Source organism: Mirounga angustirostris, unplaced genomic scaffold, assembly GCF_029215605.1.
Source record: "Mirounga angustirostris isolate CCGP_5_RB_7025 unplaced genomic scaffold, mMirAng1.0.hap1 SCAF_14, whole genome shotgun sequence".
Taxonomy (NCBI): domain Eukaryota; kingdom Metazoa; phylum Chordata; class Mammalia; order Carnivora; family Phocidae; genus Mirounga; species Mirounga angustirostris.
Genome location: NW_026991722.1, coordinates 71,515,030 through 71,537,861, shown reverse-complemented (window position 1 = coordinate 71,537,861; position 22,832 = coordinate 71,515,030). Strand labels below are relative to the sequence as shown.

The 22,832-nt window shown below is 49.8% G+C and overlaps 1 protein-coding gene and 1 non-coding gene across 2 annotated transcripts in view; one reads left to right on the top strand and one right to left on the bottom strand.

Moving 5' to 3' along the window:
- Positions 1-5,843: 5,843 nt before the first annotated feature.
- The window catches only part of LOC123841535 (transmembrane protein 132B), a 328,953-nt gene continuing 311,964 nt past the window's right edge, over positions 5,844-22,832 (top strand). Inside the window, exon 1 of the mRNA XM_064578205.1 lies at positions 5,844-6,201. The gene's annotated coding sequence lies outside the window, so the exon portion shown is untranslated. The remainder of the gene's footprint in view (positions 6,202-22,832) is intronic.
- On the bottom strand, positions 16,549-16,621 carry TRNAK-CUU (transfer RNA lysine (anticodon CUU)). The gene has a single exon. It is a non-coding gene; the product is annotated as a tRNA-Lys (tRNA).

The window sequence follows — 22,832 nt, the reverse complement described above, 5'->3', positions numbered from 1 at the left end:
GGGGAAAAGGAAACTAGGGGGGCAGCTGGAGAGTTAGTGTCATGGTGGGGTGGGTCTCTATGAGAAACATACACCGAGAGATTGACTGTAAATTTGACTCAGGAATCTTGGCAGCCAGAGCAACTAAGGAAGGCGTCACAGGAACCAGACTTCCCATAAATAGGGACCCAGGACAGCAATCTGGGGATTCCTCAACATGAGAATATTCCTTATCGGAATTACTGCCTGATGTGGCATCTGGGGCATCAAAACTGTCATAACATCAAGTACTTTCCAATGACCCGACCATCTATAAATTTGGTTCCCACCCAACATCCTTGTACGACAGGGTTTCCCAGTCTTGGCAGTGCTGATGTTTTGAGTTGGATGCCTCTTTTTTGTGGGGGTCCATTCTGTGCATTATAGCACGTTCGCAGCATCCCTGGACGCTGTCCTCTAGAGGCCAGTAGTCGCCCCCCCCAACAAGTTGTGACAACTAAAAATGGCTCCAGACATTGACCAATGTTTCATGGGGGGCAAAATTATCCACATTTGAGAACTGCAGGGAAAGGTCACGTTTACCCCCATCCATCCCATTTTATTGATGTTTTCAAAGGATCGGGCAGGAACTGTAGATTCAATAAATTATAATGAACTGTAAATTCAGTGCAGATCATAAAGTGAAATTGCGAGTCTTGCAAGAAATGTAGGATTTCAGGAAGTCGATGAAAGTGATGTTGGCAAACCGCCCGACCCACCACAAAACCATTGACCAATGAGGGACTCTCAAGGGTTAGAGCAGTCAGCACTTGAGGAAAAGGAAATCGACCAAACTGCTAATTTAATAGATGCCTCAAAATAGAATGATTTGAATATCAAAGGATTAAGAGATGACCTTGGGGAAATCAATGATGCCCTGATATATTTTAGCAAAAACGTGCATCTTTATGGTTATGTTACCGAAGTCAAATGCTAAGGAAAGGACATTGCTTCCTGCTCAACAATTTTGTTGGATGAATTACATGATTACTCTCCAGATTTTATTCATTTTATTCATGCTTTAGTCTAAAGATTGGTGTATAGTTGCAGTTATAATTTGCATTTTGTGAACTATAAGAAAGTCTTAGTTGCAAAATTTCTATTTCACTTTTCTAGATAAAGTCCTAGTCATGCCTTCTTTTTTTTTTTTTTTTTTTCGGTGTTAAAATTCACAAGCTCACCATTTAAGTCATTTGAAAGTATACAGTTCAGTGGCATTTAGTATATTTACATTGTTGTGCAACCTCACCTCTGTCTAGTTCCAAAACATTTTCATCACCCCAAAATAAAGCCATACCCATGAACATTCCCCTTCCCTCCAGCCCCTATCAAACACTAATCTACTTTCTGTCCATAGATTTGCCTGTTCTGTATTTCATACAGATGAGATCATACACTCTGTAAGCTTTTGTGACTCGCTTCTTTCACTCAGCATGTTTGCAAGGTTCATCCAAGTTGTAACATGGTTCAGAACTTCATTCCTTTTTATGGCTGAGTAATACTCCATCATATGGATGGACCATATTTTGTTTACCCATTCATCCATTGACAGACCTTTGGGTTGTTTCTACTTTTCAGCTGTCGTGATTAATGTTGCTGTGAACATTTGTGCACAAATTTTTGTTTGAACACCTGTTTTCATTTCTCTTGGGTGTATACCCAGATGTGGGATTGCTGGGTCATATGGCAATTCTATGTTAATTATGTTCTAGGTTAATTGTATCTTTCTTATAATGTGGTGAGTCTACGTCTTTGCACTAAGTGGGTCCACTTTAAGTAGACTTTTCAGGGTGCCAACACTTCTCTGGTATTTAGGGCCTTAGGAAATAGCTGCCTATTTCCTTTCCTCCACCACTGAGTTATATGTCAGACTGTCTTATCAGAGGCAGGACCCTTTGGCTTCCTGAGGGACTGAAGACTTCCCTCCTCCTCCCCTGCAGCCAGACCTCGTCCCTGTCTGTATTGGGGCAGCACTGGAGAACATACTTCCTTCCTCCCAGGGATGCTTCTGAGGTGAGGCCAGGGCAAAGACCAACCGCATCTCTGATGGGTTTCTTTTAGAAAGGCTCTTAAATCTTTCCTGGCTTTTTCTGGCCACTTAAATTTTTTTTTTTCTTAAATTGAAAGCAGGCACATGGTATAAATATGCCAAAAGTATAAAAGAGGTATTTATCAAAAAGTAGGTTCTTTGGGACTCCTGGGTGGCTCAGTCGTTAGGCGTCTGCCTTCGGCTCAGGTCATGATCCCAGTTGGGATCAAGCCCCCGCATTGGGCTCCCTGCTCTGCGGGGAGCCTGCTTCTCCCTCTTCCACTCCCCCTGCTTGTGTTCCCTCTCTTGCTGTGTCTCTCTCTGTCAAAAAATAAATAAAAAAATCTTTAAAAAAAAAAGTAGGTTCTTCATCCTTGACCCCTAGTTTCCCAATGCCTTCTGGCTGTGCTATGCCTTTTTAATATTTTGGATTTCTTTTTTTTTTTTAAGGTTTTATTTATTTATTTGATAGATCGAGCAAGCGAGAGAGAGAGAGAGAACATGCACACAAGCAGGGGGAGTAGCAGAAGGAGAGGGAGAAGCAGACTCCCCAAATGGGGCTTGAATCCAGGACCCTGAGATCATGACCTGAGCCAAAGGCAGATGCTTAACCCACAGAGCCACCCAGGTACCCCGATATTTTGGATTTCTATCATGTTTCTGGGAAGAACTTATTCTATCAGGGCGGGCGTAGTCCGGTAGAACTTGATCTCTTTCCCATGCAAGGGTTCAGTCAGGGTGTGAAGCAAGCCCTCCACGTGGTGATTCAGGGACCCAGGATTATTCATTCCTGAGGCTCATTTACCCCCACCCCAGTCTCTGCCACAGGGAAGAGCGAGCACTTGGGCATCATGTGGGAGTGTTTAATGGGCCACGTGTGGCAGGAGCTCACCTCTCTTCTACTAGCATTCCGCTGGTTGGAATTCAGTCATGTGTCCACACCTAGTTGCAAGGGAGGCTGGGACGTGTACTTCGGCTGTGGGCTCAGCACAAAGGGCAAATGGATTAGGGAACAGGTAGCTTATCTATAGCAAAATTATACTAGCAATATGCACTTCTTTCTCAGGGAATGCCTGCAAATATGGGGTTCCCCTGGTTTTACACCAAACTCAAAGTTAGTACAGCCAATTCTCCATCTCAGGGGAGAAAACAGGGTCTAGGTTTTCCAGTGCATTCTTCTGCTCTTAGCTTGCTATCAGTCCAAAAGTCCCATTTTACCCTGTGATGGACATTTGTGCTGGTTCTAGTCTTTGCCTTATAGGAAAAAAATGTAGTGGTGAGAGTCCTGGTATGTACATCTTTGTGTGCAATTTCAAATATTCCTATTTGGGTTTCATTTTAATGCAGCAGGATCAACTCTCCACACATTCGGTAGTGTGCTCCTAAGGGCGAAGGGTGTCAAAGTTGCCTATGACCACGGAGTCCCAGAGTTGTGTCAGACCAAATAATGGACCCAGCCCTGGGAGTTAGTACCCTGGCGTCCAGACCCAGCTCCGCCTTAGACCAGCTGCTTAACCTCTTCAAGTTTAATGGGATTGATGATAATATGAGTTGACATTTCTTGAGTACCTGCTGTGCCCAGCACTGCTCTAAGCTCTTTCTACACATCGAAACATTTACACACACAGCCACCTCCTGAGGGAGGGACTGTTGTCCTTGCTATTTTGCAGATGGGAAAGCAGACACAGAAAACATCAGCAAATTGCCCAAGATTATGTTGTTAGTAAAAGTGTTCTCTATCTGTTGGGGTGATTGGGAGGGTCCAGTAAGAAGGCTGCATGGGCGCAGTAGAAAGAACCACGCTTCAGAATTAGGTCTGCCCTTCCTTGAGTCTCAGCTTTCTCCTCTGTAGAATGGGGGTAAGGTCTGCCTAGTAGGGTTTATAGGATTGGTCATTTATTTATTTATTTAGCCAGCCCTACACTCCATTTAGCACCGGGGGGTGATGGAGAATCATTCCAGCATGGTCCCGGCTCTCCTGGAGCTCATGGTCTGCAGGATTAGAGTGAATGCATGTTTGATGCGTGACTGTGCCCAGTGCTTTGTAGGCCTTTGGGGACTGGCAGTTATAATAATGGATAATCACATGCATGCATCATAAACTATTAAGTGCTGTACCAGCGTTAGGTAGAAAGGATACTGAAAATCCTACTGTCTCTTAGAGGGTGTTTGCTGGGGCAGTTGATGAGAAACGAATGGGGAGACCCAGGTGAGCTACATTTGTGAAGGGCTGACTTCATGTCAGGTATGAAAGCGCTTTACATATATTAACTCATTTAATCCTCACAAGTCCTCACGAGGAAGGACTATCATGATTCCCGTTTTACAGAAAAAGAAACTAAGGCACAGAAAGGTTGAGTAACTCAGTCAAGGCCACACAACTCCTGAGGGGCAGAGCTGGGATTCAGACCCAGGCGGTCTTGCTCTGGAGCTTGTGGTTTTAACCACTTTGCTCAGTGGGGCTCCTGTGATGGGTCCTGAGTACTGGGGTAGGGTCAGAGGTGCCTGCCAGGCTGCAAAAGGCAAACTCCTTCCAGGCCAGTGCAAGTGCTGTTGCTGGTGCTGCAGGGACCCATCTGGGGTGGGTTCTTCTTGATCCCATGGTGCCTTATCACAGGATCATGCAGAGTCTGCAGCTTGGACACTAAGGCAGATTTGGCAAGTGTGGAAGGCACTTTCATCCCCTGCGGGCACCCCTTGCCATTCCTGTGGGGCCCACCGTCCCCCTGCTGACAACTGGGCCATTTGGAAGCACTGTCCTTGCGTGTAGGGCTGAACAAAAGTGCCAGGAACTAATGAATTCCGGGAGTCCTTGAATTCTCCTTGGGGTGGGATACCTCCCAGTGTTTTCTCCACTGGCTCCCACGGCTGCCGGCAGATGGAACCGGGTGGCCCCCAGCGCTGTGTGCCTCCGCCCTGCTCTCCTTGATAACACAGCCTCTGTGGACTCCTTCCCTGTCTCCTGGCGCCACACCCTGCCTGATGTGTCCTGGGGTCACCTCCCAGATCGATCACCTGCACTCGAATTCTTGTCTCCTATCTGCTTCTGGGGGTCCCCAAATGAAGACAGCAAGAGTAGCTGGGGTGTGCCACCTCATCATCTTGAACTAGTGGCAGCAGAGGCCCAGCTCTGCCTGCTTGTGGTTTGCGAGCCTCAGGATGGGGACTGTGAAGCTTCGTTGCGGTTGGACTGGCCAGACTTGGCACGGCTGTGTCCCGGGCCTGCCGCCTTCATTAGCACCTCGGGGGCTCCTGGGACCAGAACACAGGTGTGCGAACAACTGCAGATGGTCGGCGGCTGAGGAGGGATTTGGCTTTGGATCTTGATTCATGGAGAGCTGGGGAGGTGGGCACCTCCGGGGCGGGAGGGCAGCGGCAACCCTCTGGGCCGTTGACCCCGAAGAGGTCACGATGCCCTCCCGACCTCAGCATTTCGGACATCTCCTGGGTCCCCCGCTGGAACTCACGGGGGAATGGGGCTCAGATGCTTTTAGCAACAGGGCTGTGGTCCGGGCTGAACCTTTTCGAGCTCGGAAGGACCCCTCCCGCGGTCGGAAATCTCCGGTGGGTACGTGGTGCGCGGAGGGAGGGACAGAGCGAATAGTCCCTGCAGCAGCCACGTGGCTTCCTTGCTAGGGAAGCCTTCGTTCCGGAGGGGAGGGGCCCAGCTCCAGCAGTGAGCCCTGATGGGTCGCCGCCGGTGTCAATCAGCTCCCTCTTCGCCAGTGATTAGTTTAGACGTGGCCATGTGACCAGGGTCTAGCCAATGAGGTGGAAGAGGGTTTCTTCGGCCCGCTGTCTCTTTGAGGAGGAGGGAATGTGGCGGAGGGGGTCCTTCTGCTCGGCCTTCTCCGCTGCCTGCGACGCAGTCGCGTGGGGACTCGCTGACGGGTGGTGCGGCGGCGCGGGGAGGGCCCGCCGGCTTGCGGAGGAGGTGGAGCGGAAGGCGGGCGCGCCGCCGGGGCCCCGATGGCGCGAACGTGCTTCCCAGGCGGCCCTGCCGCCGCCCACCCTTCGGCCTCTGCCTCCAGTGAAGGACACGCGTCCCGACGGCTCGAGCCGCTTGCAGGTGGGCTCCTGTTGCTCCAGCCAGACGCCTCCTGTCGGATGAGGTCACCGATTCCGGAAAGTCTGCCCGAGGAATTCCTTAACAGGTTAGCTCTTGAACCGGGACCTGCTTGTGGATTCTGAGGACCTTTCCCCAAATTAGACCTTCCTCCACATTTTTGCTCCTGTGACGTGTGAGTGCGCCGAGTCCTGACCGGGAAGGGTCCTTGATGTCACTTGGTTCATCCCTCTTCAGGTCCCTGCTTCCTGGGAGACAGTATTGAGATGTGTATTAGTCAGGAATCCTGTGGTTGCCATCCAGAGAAACCCAGTTCGAACCAGCTAAGTAAATTGTCTGTCTGTCTGTCTATGAATCACAAGAATTTATTGGCTCTGCAATGGGAAAATGAAGGCACGGATTTTCTGGTCGGGCAGCTTCAGGTATAGCTGCATCCAGGGGCTCAGACGGCAGCTTAGGGAATTCCCTCCCTGGCTGCTCCAGGCTTTCCTGTCCACTGTTGACGATGTCCCTGGGCAGGATTTCCCCATGAGTGTCAGAGAAGCTGCTGGTGCTCCCCCGTCCTCCCAGCTCTGCAATTCTAGGGGAAAGAACTGCTTTTTCTCAATAAGTTCATCATTTTCCCCCGAATTTCATCTAAGGGGCCCAGCAGGTGCCCATCCTGGAACCAGTCACTGCTTGGTTGGGCTGGGTCACCGGTGCTAGGTGTCATCTTTCGCCATGAACCCCATGGGCTAGGAGTGGGGCAAGGAAGGCTCCCACAGGAAAGCCCGGAGAGATGAGCAGAAGGAGGACTGGAGCCCGGGGAGGCAAAAACAACAGATGTCTCCTACACAGTCTAAGGTATTTTGGGAGGAGAGGAGACACTGCAGATTTCTTCAAGTTTCTTTTTTAAATTGTTAGTTGTAGAACCTTTTGTTAAAAAAAAAACACCTTACCTGAGAGGCTAACCTGTGAAGAAGAAGGAAGTGCTGCTTCTCAGGTAGCAGCTTTGGGGAGTGGGTGCCGTGAGCTCGCCTCTGTTTGGAACATGCTTCTTAAAGGGTGGTCCCTGGCCCTGCAGCTTCGGCAGCTGGAGACCTGTTAGAGGTGCAGATTCTCGGGCCCCCACCCCAGACCTGGGTGACCAGAAACTCTGCAGGTGGGGCCCAGGAATCTGTGTGTTAACAAGCCTTCCAGGTGAAGCTGAGCACGCCCAAGTTTGACAGCGATGCAGTAGAGGTTGTTTCCTGCTTGAAGGGTGGAAACCTCTTTTGGTTTAGTTGTTGGTTCGTGGCCTGTGCACATGGTTTTCCTTCTCTCGTCCTTTGGTGAGTGTGTCAGTGTCCTGGGGCCGCCACAGCAAATTACTACAAACCCGGTGTCTTTACAACTGGTGTTCCTTGGCTTGTTGAGACGTCACTCCCATCTCTCCCTCTGTAGTCACATGGCTCTCTCCCCGTGTGTGTCCCCATGTGTCCTCTCCTCTTCTCATGAGGCCACCAGTCATTGGACTCAGGGCCCACGCTCATCCAGGGTGACCTCATCTTCACTTACTGCGTCTGCAAAGACCCTATATCCACACAAGGTCACATTCTGAGGTTCCAGGTAAACATGAATTCTGTGTGTGTGTTGGGGGGTGGGGGCAGAGACACTGTTCATCTTACTCCATGGATAAACCTCAGGGATTCCAGAAATGTGGATTTCAGACCCTATCAATTCCTGAGAGTTGAATAAACAGCCTTCCTTTAGGTCCGTGCTGGAAAACTTGGGCACATTTTTCTCAATAAAAACAATATAAATAACCTTGTGCATTTACATTGCCCTTGTCCCAGTGGTTTTTGGAATGTATTTTTTAGTGGTGGAACTCTTTTATTCCTGCAAGAAATATTGTCCAGGAACATAGGCTATAAAGCACAGCTATTCCGGCTGGAACCAGGTTAGCAGTCCTGCCCACTCCTTGCCGGACATATTTTAAAAATTTTAGGATTCCAGAGAACAGAGTTTGAAAGCAATTGCTTATACATTGTTTCCCTTAAAAAAAGAAAAAAGACTTACAACTCTTGTACCAAGCCCTGTTAATACTTAAAAAAAACCCCACATGTGCTTGGTAAAAATAGTTCAAATAGTACATACAGTTACAAAATGAACTCCCCCAACAAAAATTCAGTCTTTCACTCTAAAGATACCACCTATTTATCATTCCAGAAACATCTTATTCCATATGTGTGTTCTTTTTAACTATGTGAAGGAAGGCATGGTGCACACACTCTTTTGCACTTTGATTTTTTTTATTAAGATTTTATTTATTAGAGAATGTGAGAGAGAGAGCACGAGCAGGGGGAAGGGCAGAGGGAGAGGGAGAAGCAGGTTCCCCGCTGAGCAGGGAGCCCTATTCGGGGCTTGATCCCAGCACCCTGAGATCATGACCCGAGCCGAAGGCAGATGCTTAACCAACTGAGCCACCCAGGCGCTCCTGCTGTTGATTAAAAAAAAAAAACAAATTAGTTCATATTCTAGAGCTCTTCCCACAGATGCATGTGTAGATCTGCCCCATTGTTTGTAATGGCTATGTAATATTCCACGGCCTGCTTATAATTTACTAAAAAAAAAAAATCTTCCTGTTAATGGGTAATTATGTTTCCATTTTGTTTTCCATTATAAACAATGCCAGTGTGAACATCTTTGCCTTTCTCATGCATTATCATCTCCACAGTCCCCTGGCTAGATCCTGTCTTAATTCTTTCTGGAGCTTTAGGTTGTTTCCCTCTTGAAGGGGATGGAAATTTGAAAGTGAGGTGGTAGCCTCAGGTTATAGGCACTTGATTTTTAAAATTTCCTCTTCCAAGAATTTCTTCTCAAAAAATCAACTTGCTTCTTAAACTGTCTAACCTACCTTTTTTTCTAAATGATGCCTGCAGCAGACAACCCCTGGTCATGGAATTTTCCTGATGAATTCCCAGCCAATAAACATCTCCTGATTAGTTGAGTGATAAATTGGCTTTAGGAGAAAGTTTTAGGCACAAATATAGAATTGACACCTGCTTGCCAAGACAGACAGGAGTGTGCTGTAAATATTGGGACAGGGTTAAATGTGCAAAGTCACATTATGCATTTTTTCCCCCTCTCATAAATATATAAATAGCTTCTGTGTTGTTCCTAAGGACCTGAGCTTGACTTCTTTGGGCAATTAATTAATTGAGATGTTCTGTGAAATTGTTTTGTTCTTTTCTATTTTTAGATCTGGCAAAAGTACTATTATGGACTCCTCTAGTTAATGAGCAGATCTTTCTGATGAAAGTTACTTTAGTAGAAGAAGTCCTAGCCTGGAGAAGTTGGGAAATTTTTTTTTCTTTTGAGTCTCAACTTCCTCATCTATCAAATGGATCAGAAAGTCTGTAAGACTTGTCCAATTCCAAAGCTCTTTGAGGGTCATAACAGCTTGTATATGTCTAGTATCACTGACTTTAGGTGGTTTTTGTCTTAGCTGGCTCAGTGTGTTCATCTTGGGAAAGGAGACTTACCCAGGCCAAGCATGGGATTCTTACCTAACCCAAGTGTCCGGTAAAATTGGTTACTTGGCCCTCAGGAGTCATCCAGGATTAAGTCTGGCTATATAGAACAGAGAAAACAAACAAAACGGGGTTAAACAAGATAGAAGTTAATTTTCATCTCACCACTGGTGTGGTGACCCCATGTATCAGAAACACAGCCTCCTCTACTCTCCGCTTTGCCTTCCTCAGCTTGTGACTTCCGTCCTTTTGGTCACCCTGTGGTCCAGGTGGCTCCTGAGCTCTACCTGTCACCTGTATCTTCAGGCAGCGGTGAGGGGAAGCAGTTTCAACTCTTTTTGAGCAGTCTTCTCGGAATTCCCACACTGAGCTGATGAAGTTTCATATTACGGACCCTCCTCATGGAGGCGAGCTCGTATCTCCAGGTCAGGGAACCCATCTTATACAATGGTTTCCCTACAGAATTCGGCGCAGTGCTGGCCAATAGGAGCCATTTAGTAAGCACTTATGATTTGATAATTGAATTATTTGCTAATGTTATAGCGGCTAGGAATTTCTTTTACTGGTATTATTACAGAAGTAGGTAGAAGGGTCTTCTTGCTCACTGGAGACCAAAGGATCTTTGTAGTCAGGGATGGGGACACTTTCCCTGAGAATCCCTTAGCACAGGTTCTGGCCCATAGTCAGTCCTTTGTAAAAACTGATTGGATTAGATTCTGTTTGGGATGAATGATTGTGACCAGGGACAATGCTGGGCCACCTGTGAAGTGGGTGACCTGTCTTGTGTGCCCTCTTGGACCTCAGCCTTTTGGTACCTCCATTCCATTCCTTCTCCTGATCACATGATTCTTTTTTTTTTTTTTTTAAAGATTTTATTTATTTATTTGACAGAGAGAGACACAGCGAGAGAGGGAACACAAGCAGGGGGAGTGGGAGAGGGAGAAGCAGGCTCCCCGCAGAGCAGGGAGCCCGATGCGGGACTCGATCCCAGGACCCTGGGATCATGACCTGAGCTGAAGGCGGTCGCTTAACCAACTGAGCCACCCAGGCGCCCTGATCACATGATTCTTGTTGCTCCAGTTCAACTATCCCATTCTATGTCTTCACTCCAGAGGACCAACACACTGTATTCCCTGGTGCTAGCTCACCAACCCGATTACCTCCTCCATGTGGACGGGAGAAGATATGCCTCTCCCCGCCCTCCAAGCCAGTAGCTTCAGCTTCACCAGCAAACCTATTAGAAATGCAAATTCTTGGGCCCCACCTGCTGAATCAGGAGCTCTGGGCCTGGGACCCAGTGATCAGTGCTCTAAGAAGCCCTTCAGGTGATTCTAGGGCTCCCTCAGGTGTGAGAACTGGATTGCTTCTAGGTCCAGCTTCCACTCTGGGAGCCTGGCTGTGGGAAGTGAGCACCGATGAGCTGTTTAGGACACCCAGTTAGAGTTGAGGGGTTTGGTCAGCAGGCTGGTTTCAACCGATGCTGATCCATGCTCCCCTACCCTGTGTACTCCAGGGCAAGAATTTCTATTGTTCTGTAACATTTGTGATTTGGTGACATTTCTTCCCTTTTGGCTCAGAGCTGAGATTATTTTCATCTTTCTCATTAAACATGTAGATGTATATGATTTGGGTCTTGACTTCTCTGCTGATTCTGGACATTGGGGAGGGACCTTTGTGACCTAGGCCTGTGGTTCTCAAGCTTTGTTGTGTAACAACATCTCGTAGGTGCTTGTTAAATGCAGATTCTGGGGTTCCAAGCATTCTGATTTGGAGAGTTAGGCCAGGGCCCCAGAATCTGTATTTTCAACAAGCAGAGGTGGTTCTGATGCCATGGTTTGGCAGCCAACAGTCAGAGGAACACCTATCCAGGTGATGTCCTTGGTGTTTAGATGGGATCATACAGATCCCTGCAGTGTTCAGGAGAGGGTTCCACAGGTTGCCTGATGCCAGGATATGCCCCAAAGCGGCCCTCCAGACAGACTTCTTCGCTCTGTGGGAGAGAAGGTTCCTCTCCCAGTATTAATGTTACGTATTACTATTATTCCTGCTGCTTTATCATGGGGTGCGGGCAGTTATGGATGGACATATCCTAATTCTGAGCCCCCAAGCTCCAGGGAGGCTGCAGCCGTTTGTCCCCGGCAGCAATAGTGAGTGGCAGCTGGTGGTGCCCCTGGGAGTGGGTACATCGGGTCTGTCACCTGCGCAATAAGGAGTTTGCAGGAAGTTCAACTCAGGGCAGGTGGCACCCAGAGAGAGCCTGGCTAACGCTCACCCTGGGTTCTGCCCAAGTCTGAGGCCTGCCTGCCAGTGCCACGAGGCTCTCAAATGGCCCGTTCGCCCTGTTTCTCTGATGCCAGCCTCACCCAGACCGCCGCCACCTCTGGCCTGGAAGGTTCCTGTACATCCTAGGTCCTGTCCCTGCCTCCCTGCCTCCCTCTTCGACCCAGTGCATTGTCCACCAGCGAGCCAGCAGGGTCCCCCCCTGAGATCCACAGAACATAAGCTGGTAAGCTGAACAGTTCAGTGGCATTTGATTCATGCAGTGTTGTACCACCAGCAGCTCTGTTGAGTTCCAGCCATTCTCATGGCCCCAAAAGGAAACCCCACACCTATTAGCTGTCACTCCCTGTTCCCTCCCCTGAACTTCTGGCAGCCACTGATCTGTTCTCTGTCTCTGTGGATTCGCCTCTTCTGGATGTCTCATATAAGGAGACCTACAAAGAAGTGACCCTTGGTTTCTGGCTTCTTTAAGGTGATGTGTTTTGAGGTTCGTGTTATAGCACGTGTTAGCACTTCATTCTTCCTTTTGGATGAATGATACTCCATGGTGTGGACGGGGCACTTTCTGTTTATCCACCTGTGCATGCACGTCTAGGCCAGCGGAACATCTGAAAGAGTAGCTGGGTCACGTCTCTCCCCTGCTCATGATGCTACCGCAGTGCTCTTCCTCCATCGTCCTGGGCTCTCCCCGAGAAGCCCTGCCCAGCTGGGCCCCGTCTAACACCCAGCACCACCTCGTGCCGGCCCCCGGCTCCCTCCCTGTCCACATCTGTTCTTTCTGTTCTTTGAAAAGCTGAGATCTCAGCCCTCGGGGCCTTCTGATAGGCTGTTCCCTTTTCCATCACCTTTTCATGGCTGCCTGGGTTTGGGTCTCCCCAAAGCAGACTCGAGATGAAGATTTGGGTGCAGGTGGGTCACAGGCAGTGGGGGGACCGGGCAAGGGGGAGAAGCACGGCAATCACAGGCATGTCAGCAAGCAGGTCCTTGGGTCCCACTAGCCCTGAGTGACTGGGTGGATCACCCCTCCCCACAATCCTCCCAGGTGCCAAGAAGCCAGGGTCTCTATCACCACCTGTTGACCCCCTTCTTGGTGGCACTGACTCGCGGCACTGCCAGAGAGAGCTTCGGGCAGAGAGAGAGGTCGGTGTTCTGGGTGTCAGTGTCCAGGAGCCACACTCCAGTGCTGCAGGTGGCCTCCAGGGACACGCGGAGGATGTGGCTTTGCTTTGATGTCCGCACTTCACACAGGCTTTCTCGGACCACCCAGACGTTCTCTCTCTGCGGACCCCGTTCATCCCCTTTATAGGCATGATCTCAGCTCGTTAGTGTATTTAGAGTTGACTTCAACTCCTGGACAGCGAACTTCACGGCTGCGGCGCCCACCGTTAGCTGGTGGTGCTTAGCCAGCATCATGTGCACCACGGATGCGCAGGGGGGAGATCCGCCGTGCCACCTGCCCGCTGCACCCCTCCCTCAGCTCTCCAGCGGGGCTGTGGCTCTAGGAGCAGGTGCCGATGCCCCAAAGGCCCTGTCTTTTTTTTTTTTTTTTTAAAGATTTTATTTATTATTTGAGAAAGAGAATGAGAGAGAGAAAGCACATGAGCGGGGGGAGGGTCAGAGGGAGAAGCAGATTCCCCGCTGAGCAGGGAGCCCGATGCGGGACTTGATCCCGGGACTCCAGGATCATGACCTGAGCTGAAGGCAGTCGCTTAACCGACTGAGCCACCCAGGCGCCCCTCCAAGGGCCCTGTCTTCAGCGCTGTTCACCTGAGAGTGGTACCAAAGGCTGGGATGAAAAGAACATAGAGCAACTGCTCGTATTTAGTTTTCAAAACCAGACTTGATTGTATTTGGATTTTGTTCTTCTTCTTTTTTGTCCTAAAGGGGCTAGCTTCTAAGAGTGAAGACGCTGGGGAATTTCTGGGAGGTTATTACATGTTTTCTCTCACGTGGCCGCCTCTGTTTGTCAAAACAATCTCAAATTCAAGCTTTGCTTTCTCTGCTTCATGCAATTTGGTTTTCTCTCCCTGTTCCTTCTCCTTCAAGCTTCGGGCTGTACTGCTGAAGTTAATTCTCAGGAGCATTAGGTGTTGATTTTGTATTTGTTCATTTATTACAGTGCATTCAAACAGGTATTTTTATGTGTGGTGGTTCTGTTTTCTGGGCTTGATTTTTGAGAAAGATTTTGTTTGGAAAACTCTGAAAGCCGGAGGGAAAGGATGAGGAGAGATGATTGAGCTGGTGAAGGGAGGTGCAGGGTTGGGCTCACATGGGAGTTCTACAGACCAGTATTGATTGGTTTCCTCTCAAAACTCTGGCTACTTGAATTTAAAAGTGCTGAGAGTAATTAGAAAGAAGGGAACCAGGAAGCTGATACGGGAAAGGGGAAGCCAAGCAGATGGCAGACCTGAAGGAGATGCATGAATTCCTTTGTTAAGAAAATATCCGTAGAATCCCACACAGTCCCGGGTGTCCGATTCGGCACTGGGAATGGAAGATGAAAGGTGCAGACCCTCATTCCTGGGAAACTTACATTCTCCACAGGGAGGCTGAGTTTCAGCCCAGTGTGGTATTATGATAGCCCATGCCCAGAGAGAGCATGGGAGGGCAGAATCGAGATGCCTGGCATGGGAAGGTCAGGGAGGGCTTTCTGGAGGAGGTGACAAATGGACACTTCAGTTTAATCCATTTGCGGGAGAGAGAGAGGAAGCTGAAGTGAATTCGCAGGTTTAGAAACTGGAAGGGAAGAGGAGTGTGAGATTTCTAAGGGTTAACGATGTAACCAGGTGAGGGGGTTACCCTCGGACCACCCAGATGTTCTCTCTCTGCGGACCCCGTTCATCCCCTTTATAGGCATGATCTCAGCTCATTAGTGTATTTATTTATTTATTTATTTATTTATTTATTTATTTATTTATTTAAAGATTTTATTTATTTTTATTTATTTGACAGAGAGAGAGAGAGAGAATGAGCACAAGCAGGGAGAGTGGCAGGCAGAGGCAGAGGGAGAAGGAGGCTCCCCACAGAGAAGGGGGATCCCGATGTGGGACTCGAGCCCAGGACTCCGGGATCATGACCTGAGCCGAAGGCAGACGCTTAACCAACTGAGCCACCCAGGCGCCCTCATTAGTGTATTTAGAGTTGAGTTCAACTCCTGGACAGCGAACTTCACGGCTGCGGCGCCCACCGTTAGCTGGTGGTGCTTAGCCAGCATCATGTGCACCACGGATGCGCAGGGGGGAGATCCGTGGCACCAACTGCCTGCTGCGCCCCTCCCTCAGCTCTCCCCCCTCCCTCAGATTTCTGATTTGCTCTGGCCTGTGTCTCCAAGGATAGAGCTAAGGCTCTCTGGCCTTAGGGGTTAGACTGTAGTCATAGTCAGGATTCCCTTGGTCATAGGAAATAGAAACTGAAGTCAAACTGCTTCAAGAAAAAAAATCTTTCCTTTTGTGTGTATGTAAAGGAAAAGTTCAGAGTTTTGGCTTCAGGCATGGTTGGATCCAGGAACTCAGGGCATTCCATTGGAGCTTTTTGTTTTAGTCTCTTGGCTCTGCTTTTCTCTTTGTTCTTCTCACGGTGGCTGGCTGGTTGTCAGTAGTTTGAGCTTGCATCCCTGCCTTTCCACAGGCCGAACAGAACAGCATACCTCTTCCTCAGTGGTGCCAAAGCCCCCAAATTGAGAGTGAGTTTGGAGAGAGATGGAAGGTAGAGGTGAGGCCTGGCCACCCTTGTGCCATTTCTCCAGGCAAGTGCCGTTGCGGAGGTGCTTGGCTTTCCTGGGGCCGAGTCAGCAGATGTCCCGGTGCCTGCTCGTGGCTTTGAGCGGTTGGAGAGGCAGGCCTTGGAGTACCAGCTCTGATGGGGTGGACTGAAGGAGGCATGGTGCCTCAGGGGCAGCGTAGAGATCGTGACTTTTTCTGGATGGCCGTGGCTTTCGTAAGTGCTGGCTTCCAGATGGTGGCAGCCGTGGCGTGATTCTGGAGTGAGCAGCCGTGGTGGCAACGTCCCAGTCCAGCTGGTCGCTTCCTGATCGCACAGGAGACAACCACTCCTTTGTGCCCCGGGTCTGCCATGTGACTTGGAGGTTCCTTTCTGAAATATTAACCTCTAGAGCTCGTTTCTTCAACCTCCCCACTGATCCATAAGGCCTTTGCTTCCCCTTGAGAGTCCCTGTCTGCGTCAGCTAACTGGAGTGGATTCTGTTCTCGGCAAGAAAACCCTGACCAACATGTCTCCGGACTGGGGCTGAGGGAGTGGACTCCAAGCTGGTTTTGGGATAAGTCGCTGTCTTTTCCACGGTGTCAGTGGTAGAACAAGCTTCACAGAAGTGCTGCTCTGATTAGTGGCATGTTTCCCACCTGCCTGCTTCCTTTGACAGAACCTGGTATTAGAGCTGATGTCCTATCAGGGCTCCTGGTGCATTGCAAGTAAGGCTTCATCTGTGGACAGGTGGAAACCCCACATGAATGGAACTTCTGGTCTTGGATGGTCTAGAGTTAGAGGGTAGACAGGAGTCCTTGATACCCTAGCATTGACCTTTTGGGTCCAGTATACTATTTTATTTTTAAATTTTATTTATTTATTTTTAAAATGTCTTTTTTTAAAATTTACTTTTTGTCCTTCTTCCCTCCCTCCCTTCCTTCCTCCCTTTCTCTCTCTCTCTACGCCTAACATGGGGCTTGAACTCATGACCTCAAGATCAAGAGTCACACGCTCTACCGACTGAGCCAGCCAGGCATCCTCAGTAGACTATTTTAAAAAGAACATGCACCTCACTTTTATAAAGACGTGTTCCCAGGAAATTGAATGCAGATCTTTTAGTTCAGATGCCACATCCTGGACTGCCCATCCCTCTCCCAGACTGAATTTCATTTCCATATGACAGTCTCCCTCCCCCCCCCCCCCCCCCCCCGCTTTGTATTCATGCGCTCATTGCAGTTTGTAATCAGGGATCGCATAGTGTCATTACTTGGTCTGCCACTCCCACTGGGCTGGAAGGTCTGAATTGCCAGGACCTTGATGTTGACTTGATACAGAGTCTGTGCTTCCTACACATTTGCTGAATGAGTGATCACATGAGCTCACGGTGGTTATACACCTCGCCAGAGTCCCAGCAGAAGGCAAGTGGTGGTGGGCTGGGATGAGGAGGCACTTCCTTTAAAGCAGGGAGTCTTGACCCATTTTGTGCCATGGGCCCCTTCGGTAGTTAGGCAACGCAGTCCCAGGGAAATCTCTTTAAATGCACACAGTAAAATAGATAGGAACACAAAGGTAACCACTTTTATTGAAATCCAGATCTCGAAATACAAGGAAGAAGAAATTTGGTATCTGGCACTTTGCTTCTCTCACATGTTAAATAAGGAAATACAGTTGTGGATGGAGCAAGTGCTGTGCTTCTGAAGTAGGGGAGATGTAAAGGATGCTTGGGCTCACGGTAACATGATAGCGAAATCCCTGTGATCCTCCCGGGGGCAGGACCTCAGGTCCCGCTAATGCACGTGGGGTTTGTTGCCCAGGTCGTCCTGGACGGCAGCCCTGTCTTTCACTTGGGGCTTCACATGGTGTGAGGCTTCTCTGTCCATGTTCACGGCCCTGAGTTCCATCCGTTCACTGGCCCTGCGCTCCCTGTTTGCAGGAAAGTTGTCTGGAGTTGCCTGATGTGACAGGTGATGGGTGAGTTCCCCTCCCTCTCACTCTCTTTTCGGGGGGCTGTTCCCGGGGCTGCTGGGGAGGCCCAGGTGTGTGTGTGCCTGCCCCTCCCCCAACCAGAGCAGCTCCGCCTTGATCTGTGTGATAAATTGGCGGGGGTTCCTAAGATTTAATACGATGGAAGGATTTTGCTGCTAAACAAAGTGGTTAAAAGTCACTGCTGTGGACCCGGTCAGTACACCCAGGTGTTACACCCATTTCCTGAGTGAGCTTGCTCTTCTGGGTGTCAGCATTCCTACCTGTCGACCTGGGCAGTGGATGGTCTCTGTCCTGGGTTGTCCCCCCAGAATTCATGTCCACCAGGAACCTGTGAACGTGACTTTATTTGGACACATGGTCTTGGCAGATGTGATTGGTTAAGGACTCAGGATGAGGCCATTGCGGAGTAGGGTGGCCATGAATCCCGTGACAAGTGTCCTTATAAGGGTGAGATTTGGACACAGAGACACACGGATGGAAGAAGATGTGGAGACTCAGGGGAGGCCGTGTGAGGACAGAGGCAGAGATTGGAGAGATGCCTACAAGCCCAGGAACCCTGTGCTGGCCACCCTGGGAAGCTTGAGGAGGCCAGACTCCTCCCCTGGAGTCTCCCGAGGGGGCCCGCCCCGCCCTCACCTTGATTTCTGCTCTGACTCAGGAGAGGATGCATTTCTGTTTGGAGTCACCCTGTTTGTGGAAATTTACTGTGGCCGCCCCAGGAGACTAACGTAGGCTCCAAGCCCTTCTGGCATCCGTGTGGATGAACCGAGTTTGATGACTGAGGGGTGCGTGTTTTTTTAAAGCTGCTGTACTTGGGCATATCTGTGGCCTCTCAGTCTCCTTCCTGAAGATGAGACTGAACCAGAAGGCGGACATGAGGAGCATCAGAAGTCAACAAGCTCCAGTGTGAAGTTCTATTTTAACAGGTAGCAGGTCCTCAATATTTGTTGTCCGAGAATATAGTCGCAACAGATGTTTGTTGAGATGCCGTTAGATGCCAAGTCCAGTGCTGGACCACTGTATCAGAATTCCTGCTTTTGAGCCTCATAACAACCCCATCAAGTTGGTTCTATTATTATCGCCACTCGGCTCTTCAGGAGAGGCCCAGAGAGGTTGAGTAATTTGCCCCAATCCACACAGCCAATAAATGGCAGAACTTGGCCTAGTTAGGTCAGCTGCGGAACCTAGCTCGGTTTTGGGGGAGATGTAAATTCTGAGGCCACACTGGAGCTGGGATCTTCCATCTTCCTTCCCCTCTCTGCCGTCACTTTGAGGAAGAACTCCGAGCACGTGAGGGTATTTGTCTGGGGCATCTGCCCAGGACAGCGGAGGCCTCAGGGGGGTCTCCAGCGGGCTTCTTGGTCCTTCAGCATTTCCTGGTAGCTGCCACCCAGAGGCACTTGTCCTCTGTTCCCTGTCCCGGAGGCCTTTCCCATGCTTGACCCTGTCGACCTGCTTTTTAAAAAAAAAAATTGTGGTAAAATAAACATAACACAGACTTCACCATTAGTGACGCTACATTCACTGTTGTGTGATCACCACCACTGGCTCGTTCCAGAATCTCTCATCACCCCAAAAGCCATGAAGCACTCACTCCTCATTCCCCCCGACCCAGCCTCTTGGCAGCCGCTCATCTGCTTGCTGCCTCTGTGGACTGCCTCTTCTGGGCTCTTCCTGCAGGTGGAACGGTACAGCATCGGTCCCTTCTCTCACCGGGCATCATGTTTTCCAGGTGTATGAGTACTTCTTTCCTCTTTGCGGCCGGGTCCTGTTCCCTTGTACTGATGGGCCACATCCTTGATGCATTCATGTGTTGATGGGCGTGCGGCTTGTTTCCGCCTTTTGGCTCCAGTGAGTAAGGCCGCTGTGAACGCGCGCACTCGTCTTTGAATACTTGTTCCAGTTCTGGGTGCGGAATTGCTGGGTCGTGTGGGAACTGCGGGCCGAACTTTCGAGGAGCCCCAGCCTGCCTCTGAGACCAGGACAGCTGGGGGCTGAGATGGCTGTGGTCTCCAGGAGGTGGTAGTGCAGGTCTTCAAAGCGCTGGCCTGCCCCCCCCCCCCAAAACAGAGGTCAGTTCATTCAGGTGTGCGGCGAGACCCGCAGGAAGAACCCATTCCCAGCTGCAGGCACTGCAGGATGGCTCTAAAATGCAGATTCCTGTCCTGGAAGTGAGTGCTGGGTGCAGTTCCTTAACCACTGAAGGAGGCACTTGGGAGTCCAACTGAGACTCGCTCCTAATGCCTGGGTGTCTCCCTCAGTTTCCCCATTTGTGCTGTGAGTGGATTGAGCTAGATCAGCGTTGCCCAGATATCAGCACCAGCTGTCTCTGCCAGTTTTTCATGTAAATATATTTACTTACAACAACAACTCTTTTTTTTTTTTTTTTAAGATTTTTTATTTATTTATTTGACAGAGAGAGACACAGTGAGAGAGGGAACACAAGCAGGGGGAGTGGGAGAGGGAGAAGCAGGCTCCCCGCAGAGCAGGGAGCCCGATGCGGGACTCGATCCCAGGACCCCGGGATCATGACCTGAGCCGAAGGCAGTCGCTTAACCAACTGAGCCACCCAGGCGCCCAACAACAACTCTTTGCCACCAGCACTGATGGAAAACCAGTCTCCCTTGAAATAATTCAGAGGCAGCGACTACACTATTTTTATTGGCTTCCTTTTGTTTCATTGGTTTTCATTTTTCCTCTCATTTTGTTGATTTATTTTCAGAGTCCTATTATGAAAGAACAGTGTTGAAAACTGAGGCCCTGGAGAGTGGGTGCAAACTCTTCCTTATTCCCAGGAGCCCTGTCCCTCCCCATCTGGGCCATGGTGCGGTCGTGGGGGTGGAAGGCTTGCCACCCTCACCTCCCACAGGCCTGCCAGGGAAAGACCCCCTGGAGGAACCCCTGGCCCTTCCTTCCCCCTCACAGGTCGATCCTGGTCACAGAAGGCCGTGGTAAGGCCAGCTGGGGTCCACTGGGGCTCTGACCTGGAAGGCAAGACCTTGCTGCCTGAGGCCAGTCTCTGGAGCCCAGATGGGGGCCTTACCTGGGAGCTGGTGCAGGTCTATGTGACCAGACTTGGAGGGGTGCAACTGTCCCACAGCATGAAGGACCCATGTCTGGCATGTCTGTGATGTTCTTGATGAGTTCAAGTGCCCTGGCTTCCTGATTACCCAGAACGTGCGGGGGACGTGACACTGGGGACAGTTGGGCATTGTGCCCCAGACCAGCTCAGCCCCGGCTTGTTCCACATCATGTCCTTGTAGATGTGTACACCCATCCCGTTGCCCTGCTCCCCAGCTGCACCTCGAGCTCTAGGCTCTGAAGTGGGGTCACCGGCTCCCAGTCCAGGCCTGCCTCGGGGTGCCTGAGTCGACTCACCCAGACATCTCTGCAGCCCGACGCAGGTCGGGGTAACCATGAGAACAGCGATCAAGGTGATACACAATGGGGTGCATGTGTGCCTCTCCAACGAAGCAGGGCATGCATCGCCATTCCACTGACCACAAGCGAGGGTATTGACCGATTGAGGACCCCAGTCCTAATGATGACCAGCGGCATCTCTCCTGTGATCTTTGTGGCTTTCAGCTTAGCGTCCAGTGATAGCTCAGTATCGATTGGAAATTGCCCTGTGCTGAATGGAATGTCAGTCCCATTGGATCACGAAATCTGTGTTGCTGTCAGTATGAGCTTGGGCAGCACCCCGCCCCCCGCCGCCTTCCCCACACAGGGAGTGGGAGCAGTTCGGAGTTAGGGAGTAAGTTGTTCTGTGTAGACAATGCATAGGATTATGGATATGATTAGGGCTCATTAGAGTCACGAGGAAGTCAGCTTCCTGGGCGGCATCTCGAGCCCTGTTTATTAACATGCCACCCCAACTCAGATGCCGTGTTTCAAAACAGCACGCCAGTGTTATGATTGCGATTACTGTTATTGTTTGCGTGGCAGCATTTGGAAGCCCTTATTAAGTGATTCCCATTTGCTTCGGCGTGACTGCACAATATTGGGGACCTAGGGACACATTCAGTGTCTCTAACACACACAGTGTCATATAGAGCGGAAGCCCCAGCTTCCATTCCTCTGTACAAATACTGGTTTTTCCATTTTGGACCCTTTTGTGATATGTTGAAGTGCTTTGATTCTTAAACCAGAGCCGGCTTTCAGGCGAGCTTCATCTCGCCCTTTGTTCGTGGAGAGAAGTGATGGATTTTGCAGTCTGGAGGAATCCATCATTTTGGCTCCATCTGCTTGTTAGGCATCTCCAGTGTCTCTGACGTGGCACTGTTTGGGGTTTTAGCATTTCATCACATCTCCTGCCGGGAGAGCCTGGGTGGATGGCAGGAGGAAGGGGGCAGGATTTTCCACTTGTTTAAAGTTATTACTATCTTGGGCTTGGGATGCTTATTTTTAGGAGACATTAAATCAAGAGAAAGGAATCTGAGAGTGACCCTCCCCTTACGCAGGGATGTTCCTTTTGTGTGCTGTTTGATTGCTCCCAGTGATGAGGCACTCACTACTTAAAAAGGTAACCCATCCCATCAAAGCTCAGATCTGATTGTTGTTTTCTTCTTTCTTTGTGTCCATGATCACCCACCCCTCTGAGCTTTTGGAATTGTTCAGAACAAGTATGCTTACCTATTTGACAAACAAATATCACATCACATCTTCGGGCTAAACATTCTCTGTTTCTTCTGCTTTTAGTTTGATGACGATTTGCCTGGGGCAGTTTCTTTCTTTCCTTTTTTTTTTTTTTTTAAAGATTTTATTTATTTATTTATTTGAGAGAGAGAGAGAGCAGGAGCAGATGGGAGGGGCAGAGGGAGAGGGAGAAGCAGACTCCTGCTGAGCAGGGAGCCCAATGTGGGGCTCGATCCCAGGACCCTGGGATCATGACCTGAGCCAAAGGCAGACGCTTAACCGACTAAGCCACCCAGGCTACCCAACCTGGGTCCTTTTCATACAAAAGTCTCTAACTAGTCCAGACCCTTTTCTTCTGGGGGTTCCTTGTGGATCCTGCCTATGCACAGAACGTGGGATGTGAGCTGGTCATCTGTGCCTCAGCCAGTCCCCTCTTGTCTGCGCTCTGTTAGTAGACATTCCTTTAAGATTTTGCCACAGGGTTGGGTCCCAGCATTGATATGCATGCCCCCTCCCCAGCTATCCTTTTTGGTTCAGGGTCTGCTGGCCTACCTAGCCCCCGAGAGGCATGTGACCAGTCAGAGATAACATGCTGGCCAATCAGGGCACAGCCTCCCTCTGGCCA